This window comes from Pinus tabuliformis, chromosome 2_2, assembly GCF_031772625.1.
Source record: "Pinus tabuliformis cultivar Carrire ecotype Pingquan chromosome 2_2, CPIR1, whole genome shotgun sequence".
NCBI lineage: Eukaryota > Viridiplantae > Streptophyta > Pinopsida > Pinales > Pinaceae > Pinus > Pinus tabuliformis.
Window position 1 is genome coordinate 1,177,340,018 of NC_142300.1, and position 12,378 is coordinate 1,177,352,395.

Below are 12,378 nucleotides of genomic sequence, written 5' to 3' on the forward strand. Positions count from 1 at the left end.
ATCTATGTATTTGTTCTTGGGTTATTGCATGTTTGATATAAATTGCAAATAGACTATTTATTTACTACATGCAACTGTACGAATGGTGTATATTGTTAAGTGTAACTTAAAGCATGCAAGTAGACTAAGATAATCAACTAACATTGGAATATCAGTAAGGACTTGGGTATCACCATTCGGCCCCTGAGTAGGGCTGAGCAAAGGTAGCATCTTAGGCTGCGAGGTACGGGAAAGCACGCGTAGCGACATGCATGCAGTGTCAAACCACGGATCACTTGAACTCATCAGACATGTCAAGGGTGCATAAATCTGGTTCTAGCACCCTCCTATACTACTTCGGGTGATACCTCAGTCCGTGCTCCACGAACTATTGCCAAATGGGCTAGTAGTACCGGGATTTGTTTGGCTAAATCACCTTTGAACCTGAGTCAGGCCCTAACAAGCCAACAAATGGTTTCATTACCGAGACCGGGATCTGCATAAGAGATGCTTGATGTTGTGTCACTGGAATCCAATAAAGAAAGAAATTGAAGAGTGGCTAGACAGAAAAATTCACGAGTTCGTGGCTCAGGAAAACAAGAATTCGCGAGTATTGAGGGAAGAGTTGTTAGAGCGCTACTTGTATATGGAAATCCATGAAATTTTCTTTGCATACTTCCCCTATGAGTTGTACGAGTAGATCGCGAAGTTAGAAAACAGCCAAGGAAGGTGTAGGTTCGACAAAACTATTGTGTGGACTCCAAAGTTGGTGCACAAACTAGAAGCATCAGAAGATAAGATCGTGCGCGCTGTGGACCATTGGATCGACTGAATTATAGGAGGATTTATCACTGAGTTTGCGGTAGACACTTCAGTCAGCTACAGTGAGGCGGAACGATGCTTCCTCAAAGGACCGTGAGGTAAGTATGTTAAATATTTGAACACTTGGATTAAGATGCTATTGTGTGAAAAGTGGGTTATGCGAATCAATTAATGTTTGGGGCTACGCGAAGTGGGAGGATCTATAGAAATGAAGGTAGCGCAGAGATAGAAATGAGCCCCTTGATTTCACCTCGAGGAGAAAGTGAGGAAGAGCTCGCAAAAGTTTCACCAAGAACTGTGATCAGTGTGATAAGGTAGCGAATTCCACGCATACCACCCGCACCTACACCACCACTAGTTTCACCATCTTCACCCTCATCTCCGCCCACACCACCTCCGCCACCACCACAGTTCAATATGGCAAGAGCAATAAAGTTTCCAGTGTTCAAAGGAGTAGGGAATGAAGATCTGAACCAATTTTGATTCGTGGTAAAGGTTGTATGGGAAGTGCAAGGGGTCATGGATGACAACCTAAAGAAAGCAACGCTGGTCAGCGCCTTGCAGGATCACGCACTAACATGGTACATTAAGCATTCCAATGACAATTCAAATGCAGGAATCACGAATATCGAAGATGCGCTAAACAAGGAATTTAGCAGGGAAAAATTGGAGACACAATGAATTATCGAGTTTAAGGAAATCTCGATGCTTCCAGGCAAGACCCCCTGGGAGCTGGATTAGAGACTGAAGGGTATGATTCGTGAAGCCAATCTGACCTTAACGGATCGACAACACCGCACATGGTTCGTAGCGTCATTAACATCGCATCTAAGGACCATATTGTCACAGCAAAAGCTATTCACTTAGGCCGAAGCATTGGAGATCGCAATGAGACTACACGAGACCCCGATACAAGATCCTAACCTAGGAGTCCAACAGATCCACACGCAGTTAAAAAACTTGTGTCTCGAGATGCAAAGATTGAAACAAGACAGGACAGCTTGCCCAGAAGTGCGCGAGGAGGTATGGTGCATAAAGTGAGAAAGCCAAGGACATGACAAGGACCATTGTCCAATCTTCACGAACTACCTAGTGGGAGGAGGGTCGATGCCATTAAGACCAGAGGCACAAGCAAGACCGAGCGTGGCACCTACATTATGGTGCATGATTTGTCAGATAGGAGGGAAGCATGCTACAAATAATTGCTACCTATTACAGAAGTATGTGCAGACGTCCCAATAGTTATTCTGTAATTTCTACAAGTCAGTAGGCCATGATGAACGCACGTGTAGAAGTTACGAACTGATGATGGATCGGACTCCTACCTAAAGAGTTTAGACTGAAACACGAGCCCTCAGTTAAAATGCAGGTATGTCGCGGACTGGATTTTAGGGGCACGGACGAGGTCAAGGCAGAATGGGACCAGGAAGGGGTCGCAGACAGCTGATTTGTTACAATTGCGGAGGGTCGGGGCATTACGCCCGCGATTGTACAAATCCAATGAGAGCATCATGTTTATATTGTACCTAGTTTGATCATGAAACAGAGGACTACCCCACACTGATAGCCAGGTTGCATGGTAAAGGAACACTCAAGCCTCCCCCAACTCAGAACCTCCAAATGATGAGGTCTGTGCCGCACAAGGAAGACCTGAATGTAAACATCATGCTCCAAAGTAGTATCACGACAGGAGATGACAAGGGAAAGTAGCCCAAACAAAGTACTTGGGTTCACAAGGCTCCAACAAAGGAACCAAAGTTTGATTTGGAGCAGGCAGAGGAGACATTCATGGAAGCTTAAGAAGAGCTTCACGGAGGCCTCCACTTCAGGTAGTAAAGACAAAATAGAACTGGAGATGGACCCATCAATGCTCACTACCTTTTTCGAGACATGCATGAAGCTATTGTGTGACAGAAAAGCGGTGAAAGAACTGCAAGAACTTATCACTAGATATGCTGGATCAGGGGAAACATGTGTAGGCCGAAAGCTCAGGAAACACACAACGTGAAATGGAAGGGTGATGAGATTGGCTGCGCAAATCAAAGAATATGAAATGGATCAAGTAATTTTGGATCTAGGATCGGATGCGAACGTCCTACCAAAGCAGACATGGGAGCGCATGGGTAGGCCCACATTGCAATGGTCTTCTATTCAATTGCGAATGGAAAACCAACAAAAGATCCTACCAACGGGAAGATTGTAGCGAATAAGGTGGATATAAAAGGTGCGAGCGCACTTGCAGATTTCGCAGTGATGGAGATTGTTGATGACAACAATCCCTATCCCGCGCTACTGGGAATAGATTGGGCCACTGACATGAATGGAGTAATAAATCTAAAGAAGCGTAAGATGATTTTTGAGAAAAATTCACTACGCATAATGGTACCTTTAAACCCTGGAGAAGGATCGTGCTACACAGAGCCAGTGCACGATAATGAGAGCGATGACAATATAGACTCTATCTACAAGATAACCACTCGGGAATAGGATTGGGTGAATCCTACAGCAGATGGCAGGACTTCGTGGGAGAACGAAAGCTCTTGTACTTCAGACTCAGATGAGGAAATAGAATCTTGGCAGAACTGGTTACACGAGGTAGCCACGCTCAACTGCAACATGATGATAAGGTCGTTGCACTGCGTGACAATAGAGGTATGAGATCTGCTTATGTATGACCGGTTAACAACGGTGGATGATTTCCTGAACAAGTTTGAGAGAGAAGTGCCAGAACAATAGTGTTTAGCCGCTCTAAACTGGGTACTGTGCACTATGCTCGCAAGGTGGTGGGGTATGCACTAACAGAATTTTAGGACTAGCGGGAATGGAGAAGGATGATGCTCATGCAGTTTGGAAAGCCTCAGATGCGGATGAAAGCCGGGTATGATGGATGAAACAACATGCGTGCCCACCTCTCCAGATGGGTACAAGCGTATTGTACATAACCTGCATGAATGCACACTATCCTCGCGATAAGAAACGGGATCGACAAGTAGGAGCGGGCAAGATGATGGAGTATGATAAGACCAAGCATGCCAAAGATTATCCATGTGGAAGCCTTTGACAAAGTGTGTGAAGTACTGAACACAGCCCACCATGTGAGATACGCTGACTCGGACCTGCGCATACCAACGGTTCTATGGGCTTATATGACCATGTGCAAAACCATGACTACACTGGCACTTCTGACGTTGAAGTATGAAGTAGATGTTGTAATCCCTATGGAGCATGCAATGCCTGGTTTGCACATGGCAGCACCTGTAGATATGACGATGCGTGAAGGCTGAAAAGAAGGAATCACACAGCTACCAGAAACAAAACACATGAGACTTCAGGAAGAAATCTAACAGGGAAACCTTAGACTTCACGAACTTGAGAAAGAAAGGGTACGGTTAAGAGGGAAAAGTGCTTTGATGGATGCAGAGGTCAAGATGCTGGAGGACGAAATAAAGGAATAGTTTCTCACTGAAAAAACTAGGATGGTAAGGCAAGGTGTGTACAATCATACTGACAAGTTTGAGAACTATCATCGTGAATTGTTTAGTCTGATGCCTGGCTTGGACCACATATTGCTAAGCGTAGGGACCAGGGTAGCACATTGCAAATGAGGAAGTGCACAACCATAGAGGGTGGGGATTCACCAAGAACCGTGATGGAGGACAAGATGGAGCCCCACGCGGGTGGTGTGACCACCTGACTAGCTAGGAGAAGGACAGTCTTAGCACTTCAGGCAGTTGGAAGGGAGCATGGGACTATAAACTATACTTCCCGGGATCTACACGTTGTTGGAGATGTGCAAAGAAGCAAAGAATCACAAGGTCTGCGACCGCGCATGGGGGACTCCACTGCCACGCGGATTGGTCGGAAAGTGACCATTGAAGTCAATGTTCATGATGGGATGATCGACTTGAGGCCAAATGGAGTGGGCAGCAGACATTTAATACCTGATTTATGGGCAAGATTTGGGAAAATCTGCCTCCAAGAAAGCATTAATGAACCGAAATTAGAGGGAATGGTCGAATTCGAATTCAAAAGGCGCTATAAAACACACAATGCTGCCTAGCAAACAAAACTTAGTCAATTGATAATTAAGCGATTGAACAGAGCCCTGAGCATTATGAGTCAAGTGTTAATTGAGCCCCTAAATTCGCAAGTGACATATTACAGCCCAGTTACAATGACAACGACTAAGGATGGTTTGGGAATATAAGAGGTAACCACCAGCAAGGCCGCACAAACCCCAACTGTGGAGGTTCCATAAGGTGTCGAGGTTTTGGCAGAGATCCCCATATCATTGCGTACACCATGACCCAAGAAGCATAAGCAGGCAATGGCTCCCGTATGCATATCCCCGAGGAACCCACTGCGCACCAAACTATCAATGGAAGAGAAGGCGAAAGTTGTCACGATAGACACATATGAGGAAGAAGAAGATTTGCAGGCCCTTATCATCGCAAAGGAAGAATATGAAGGCATGGAGGAGGATATTTAACCTACACCCTCTACGACAAAACTGCATGCATATATTGCCCCACGAAAAGGGAAGGCCAAAGTGCCCAAGGACCTGGATGAAACCAAGAGTTTTCTCTAGACCTCGCTCCTCCCAGATGAAAGGCCTTGGCCTTAATTTGGCTGCCATTCCCCGTGAGACACTATATTTGTTATAGGATGGGATAAGAGCAGAGCTGCGCGCTAGGGAGAGTCACACGATCAAAGTCCTCTGTGAACAAAAGATAAACATGGAACAACTCAGCTTATAGCGTGAAAAATTGGTGTCACAAAATCAGCAATTGGTACAGGTGGTAGGCGACGCTTGCTGCAGTGTCCCGGAGCTAGCCATCCCGGCAGATCTACCAGTGGAGGTGCGGATCCATAGGTTAGCATCAGGCATCTGCGAGGCTAGGGAAGAAAAAAAGGTTCAGTTCGAGCTGAATCTTCAGATCGCCGAGAGGTGGTTAAAGGCGTAGCCATCCACTCCCCCAGAAATTAGAGAATAGTGCGCTACCGCTATCATAGTGGGATTGGAGGAAATCGGAGGTGCAGTGCAACACTATACCGACATGTTGGAACAAGCACTTGAGGTCCTCATGACTCTGTAGGAGGACCCCAACATCCGGCACTTGGAAACAGAAGCACGAGAACTCCAACAACAATACTGTAGGTTTTAACCCCATACAGAAATTACCTGCATACGAATTCTAAAACACAGAAAATAAACAATGCGAGAGCATAACACATAAAACACATATATATAGGGATTTTCCCCTGGATCCCAAAACTAGGAATACTAGCTTGATTTTCCATTATGTTCCTTTCAATGTTATAATACATATTTATACATGCCAAAGCATCCAATACCATGGACTGAAAACCGTTGTGTTCAAAACCATGGACCAAGAACCATCGCATCCAAAACCATGTGCGAAAATCATGCAAAAAACCATAGGTAGGTCCGACCAACCTAATATAGGGTCCAAAAAACAAAATTTTTCGGGGCACTGCCCAAGATCCCATAGAGTGGGGTTACCTGCAGCCCTCAAACCCCCTGTGACCCCCCCCCGCCCCACCCCCCCGCTACTCAATCAACACAACAAAGGGGGGGATCTGCCCCCCCCCCCCTCTAACCGTTCGGTTAACTATGTGGGCTATTCATGGAAAGAATATAACACAACCCAACAAATATGACAGTGTCCAAGGAACTATGCAGACAATAGTCCTCACCCAGAGGCTTGCAAGAATGCGGTAAGCCAAACCACTGAAGGAGCAGGTGGACATGGCGCAACATAAGGAGGCAGTTCTCAAAGCAAGAGTTCAACCTTGGATCAATGAGGCCTTCACTATCACTGAAAACATCGAAGGAAAGTTGACACACAAACAGGTGATGCACACATTCATGCAGAGAAGCACCCGAGACACAAAGGTCTCAGAACAATGGATGCAGTAGATCTAGCAAGTCGTAGCTCAGTGCGGTGCGGACCTTGGCACAGTTCGAGAATAGTTGGAGGGACTCCGCGCCAAGATCACCACATGGACCGAGTGACTTGAGGGCAAGTCACGATGTTTGTGTTAGTGGCCTGTTAGGCATGGAATCCCCCTAAGGCATGTTTTGGGGCTCAAATACCAAGTTTTGACCTGATATTTTTGTAAAGACTCCGGGAATTGCGGGTGCGGAGCGCAAAATGTATGATAGAGTCACAGAGTTGTCTACCCTCGTTTTGTAATGTAATGTCGGCCTACCCATGGTCCGCGGACCATGGGATTGTATAAATAGAGCAAGGCTCTAAGTGTAAAAGATAACTAAGAACTAATAGAGGAGAGAAAAGTAGAAGCGAAGAGCAAGGGTTTAAGTGTCTTGGGTCGTAGGTCAGGAGAGGGCTCCACAGTTGAGTGTGTAGAGGCCTATTAGTCTGCAGCTAAGTGCACAGGGTGGAGTCGAATCTGTAACCAAGGAAGATAATAATAAAGAGAAGTTTTATCTAAAATCTATATATCTGTTCTTGTGTTATTACGTGTTTGATATAAATTGCAAATAGACTATTTATTTACTGCGTGCAACTGTATGAATGGTGTATATTGTTAAGTGTAACTTAAAGCATGCAAGTAGACTAAGATTATCAACTAACATTGGAATATTAGAAAGGACTTGGGGGATAACAATGTTCAGCCCCCAAGTAGGGCTGCGCAAAGGCAGCATCTCAAGCTGCGAGGTACTACGTGCGCGCAGGGTCGAACCGTGGACCACTTGAACATATCACACATCTCCATGGTGCAAAAACTTGGTTCTAGCACCCTCCCATACTACTTCGGGTGAGACCTGAGTCCGCATTCCGCGGATTGTTGCTGAAAGGGCTAGTAGTACCAGGATTTGTTTGGTTAAACCACCTCTGAACCTGGGTTAGGCCCCAACAAGCCAACATCATGACTTATCCCTTTTATTTCCTAATCTCTTGTTTTCCAATTTTACCTCTTTTTCTTCTAGTTTTTGTTTCAGGTTTCTGCATGCATTTATATAATTTCCATTTTACCAAATATTCATAGTTTTTAACTTTAATTTAAATAGATTTAAACTAAGCAACAGGTATTTGCTACTATGTAGCTCATTTAAGAAGGTAATAGATGTTTAATATAGTCACATATTTTTATATTAAAATTTATGGAATTTATATTCTATAATATGTTTAATTTTTTAAAATTTTATTAAAAGGTAAAATATTGACAAGTTATCTTTAGCCAAAGAAAATTTATATTTTATAATATTTTTAATTAAATTTTATTAAAAACTAAAATATTTGCATGTTTTCTTGAGAAAAGATAGGTCGGTTGCTATCTCATAGTTTTCAGTACAGTGTTTAGAAAAACACAATTATATTACAATTTATGGAATTTATATTTAACAATGATTTTACTTAAAGTTTATTTTAAATTTTATTAAAAAAAAAATGATTGACTTTCTTTTCTGAAAAATGATAGGTTGTCATCGCAAAATTTTAATTATTATATTTAGAAAATAAATTTCTCAATAGATTGAAGTTAAATCAACTCACATAATGACTTCATAAGTTATACTCAAACAAATAATGAAAAACATAATAAGAAACAGCTAACACCTAAAGCAATAAGCTCAAGAACCATGTGCACATCAATAATGGAGGCTTGTTATAATTATTGGTGGCTCCCTCTATCAACAATGGAGGTTTATTATAATTATTGGGGATTTTGTCTCATTTACGGATAGGTGGGGTGGATTGATGTTAAAAGTTATTAGGTTTAGGTTTCATGCACTAGTAGATGGTATTTAAGAGCTTGGGCACTACAAGATAACAAGTACAAAAGTGGAAAGGAATCCATCATTACGTGAGGGACTAACCAGTAGAGTGTGTATATACACTTAACATTCTCAATTGACCAATTTTTTTATTTGTCTTGTTGCTAACATAATTGGGCTTTGAGGTTCAATCTAAGAAACTGAGGTGAAGACAAAGGGATACGGAATCCAAGTGAGCAAAATGGGCTAGGAAGGTGTTAGTGTTAGTCTTTGTAGCCTTCCTCCAGTGATCAAACATGCTCTTACAAAGTGATTTTAAGGTGTCAAGGTCAAATTTTGTCATTCCAGTGGGTCTTCAAGCAAAATTTGATCACTAGGTATTAGGTCTAGGGTTTGCTTTTACTCCTTCCAAAGTTGTCCAAATGTCGGTCCATGTCACCATTCAGCTGGGTGTACCATCATTCAGAGGGTTTTCATCATCATGTCAAGTTCCAAAGGGTCATTTTGCACCTTGTTCATGCTTCAATTGTGCCTAGGTAAGATTCATTTCCCTCTCCTAGGGTTTTGAAGCTAATTTCTCTTGGATGGTCAAATCATCAGCAAAACTTGTATCCTGATGTTCATACACCTTCCCCTATCCATAATGTACCTTATTAAACACTTCCCACCACTGAGATCCCCCAAATTCCTCATTTTCGCACAAACCTTAGTTTCTTGCTACAAACCCTATTTTCTAGGCTAGGCCTGTGTTTTTTCTTTTTGGACCCCTTCCCCTCACTCAATCTTTGAAATTCCACTTTCCCCTATTTCCTAACATCCCTCCCTACTTCTCAAAATTTCCTCAAGAATTTAGAATCCCCCTTTCCCCTTCATTTCGCTTCATTTCGACAAATCCCCTGTTCCACACATTGGGATAGGTTTTACTCCAATGATGTTTCTGAGAATTAAAAGATGAATTTGGGAAATCTCAGAGAGTATTTTGTCCAAAATAGGCCAAGGAAGAAAAAAATCCTTCACTTTTTACACCGGTGTCATGGTTTTAGAGAAATGTCAAAAATACAGTTGCCTTAGGAGAATTGATGTACCTCTAAAGTGACCTTGGGAAAATCAATTTTTCTCCTAGCTTGGTTGGCGCAATTACTTGCTTGATGAGTCCAATGATAACTAGACACAAAGGGATTTCTAATGAGCTATCATGAGCTCAATTTGGAGTTGAGTAACACCTTCAAAAGTTGACTGCAACAACACTCTGCCTTTAGGTAGCCTCATTTGGCACATTTTGACTAGTCTTCAGAGATTTGATTTTTGATAGGGAAAATGAACTCAAAATTAAAAAATTATAGTTGGTTTGGAAGGCTGACTCAAATACCTTTCCAACAAGCTATCTTACGCCCAATTTGGACACCAGGAAGGCCTCCAAATCTCTTCTCGAAAGAGCGCTATGCACTCGGCATGTGGCGCGGCGCACATAACTGGCGCGACGCATTGGTGAGGCGTGGCGCATTGAGCTGGATGCGCGACAAATACAGCCAGAGAGCCCAAAAACTTCCAGGATTCGCTCAAGTCTCCCAAAAACACATGGATCGGTCATGTGCCAAGTAGGTATAGCCTCCATCATTGTTTTTTATCTCATGTTGGTGTTTGTTTGATGTTGCTTGTGGCATGGTGATTGTTCAAAGGGAAGAAAACCCTATTATGACACATTGCTACTACCGATTTATTGTGATGATGATGCACATATGGAGCATGATGGATGTTAGGTTATTATGACTTTACTGTAAAATGTTCATTGATGGGATGCAGATGGCCAAGGTGTTGAGTGGCCAAGTACTAGCATAAGATGATGTTAGTACCTCTATTTGTTGTTGCTACATTTTGAGAACTTATGTCATAGCTCATGGAGGCCTTGCACTTGATGGATATGCCATGTATTACATTTTTATTAGTGTTGCCACATGGAGCATATGTTGATTCTCATTGTTGCCATGTACTCATGAAATTTCATGTTTTGGGCATGTATTGATGAGAGCACATTTATGTGCATATGTAAAATCCATGTACTATCATTGTTTCATCTTTTGCAAAGGATATTGCTGCTAGGGTTTTATAGTGACTATTTTCCTCCAAACATCTCCTCACCTCATCACTTCCTCATTCCATATTTCCCTTGTTTTCCCTATTCTCCAAACCATACCCCCTAAATTCACTAATCCCATAACCCCAATTCCTATTTCCCAAAATCATAAACCCTATTCCATATACAAAACACCTAATTTATCCCTAACTAAACCCTATCCCAACAATCCCTCAAATCCCTCACTGTTTTCTCCCTCCTACAGTCCCCTATATCACTGTTTTCCCTTGGTGGAAAAAGTCAAACATATCACAGCTCACTTATTTCTCCTTAAGGCAGACAGTTTATTCACTAGCAGTGATGGCATCTGATTCTTCATGAGGAGGAGACCCATAGTGATTCACCAATAGAAGTACATGCACCTAGGAGGCCTCATAGAGGTGGAAAAAACATAAAGAAAAAAAATCGCCAACGCTGCCCTAAAGGAGGAGGGTGGAGCTCACTTCACTTGAGCAAGAGATCAATGCTGATCGGGAGTCTTGGCTCGAGAGAGTCAATATCCACTTGGAGAGGCTACTGGACAAGGCCGATAGAGACAAGGCATTGCTGAGATACATGGCTTTTCATTACATGGCGAGGAACAAAGTCTGCAAAGGCGCGAATCAGGAATTTAAAGGCAAAATTAAGGAAGGCATCAAAGAGGAAAAAGAGGAAAAAGGAGGATGATCGACTTCAAACATTGGCTGAGGCTTCTTTGGCCCATCATAGCACTTGATAGAGAAGACTCAGCCCAAATTTCAAGAAATTTGGAGCAATTTTTGCATTCTGGAAATTTTTTGCACAAAAAACAGAGTTTTCCTCCCTATGCGCTGCGCCACATGGCGCTCGCTTTTGATAGAGGTATCTAAATCAAAAAAACTTTGCATTTTTGGATTTTTCATGCAAAATTACACTTGTTTACCTATGGCCAAGAAATTTGGGCAGGTTTTGGGCCCTCAAAAGGTCAGAAAACACTCAAAAATGACCGCAATGCCCCTATTTTGACACACAGGAAGAAGTCTTGGGCGATTGGATATTTGGAGGGGTATTTTGACACCAAATATAGAAATTCCACTTGGGTTGGAAAGTAGACAGGCAGGGATTTCCAACGAGCTATCATGAGCTCAATTTGGACTTCAGGAAGTGCCTCAAAATCAACTCCAAAGTTGCGCGACGCATAGAGAAATTTGGCCTCATTTTCACTCTTCAGCTCAGAAATTCGCCCAGTTTTGACTAGTTTTACTTTTTGATGTAACTATTGATCTACCATGATGTAATTTGATGACCATGATGTAATATTGGCACATTTTTACTTTTTCTAGAGGATTCATTCACTAAAAAGTGAAAATTAAATGAATGAATTAGTTTCCTAGCATATAGAGGCAAGTTGTTTTATTGCCTAGATTTCAGTTCCTTGTTTAGAATTGGTTGAAACAGCTCCTAGAATGATGATTTCGACCCCTAAAGGCAAGGGAATGGGTTTGGCTTGTCTATATTATGTAATTTCTAAGTAATTTTCATGGTTGGACACTTGGGATTGCTTGGCACTCCATTGTACATCTGATTTCTGCATTTTTGGCAAAGGGAAGGCCAGGGTTTTGCAGCACTTGTTGGGATACTTGTGGCTTTATGTTTTGATGGTGTGTTTCTTCATGTAATCGTAAGTTAATTGATGTTTCATGTATGCCATTTCCCTTCTCTT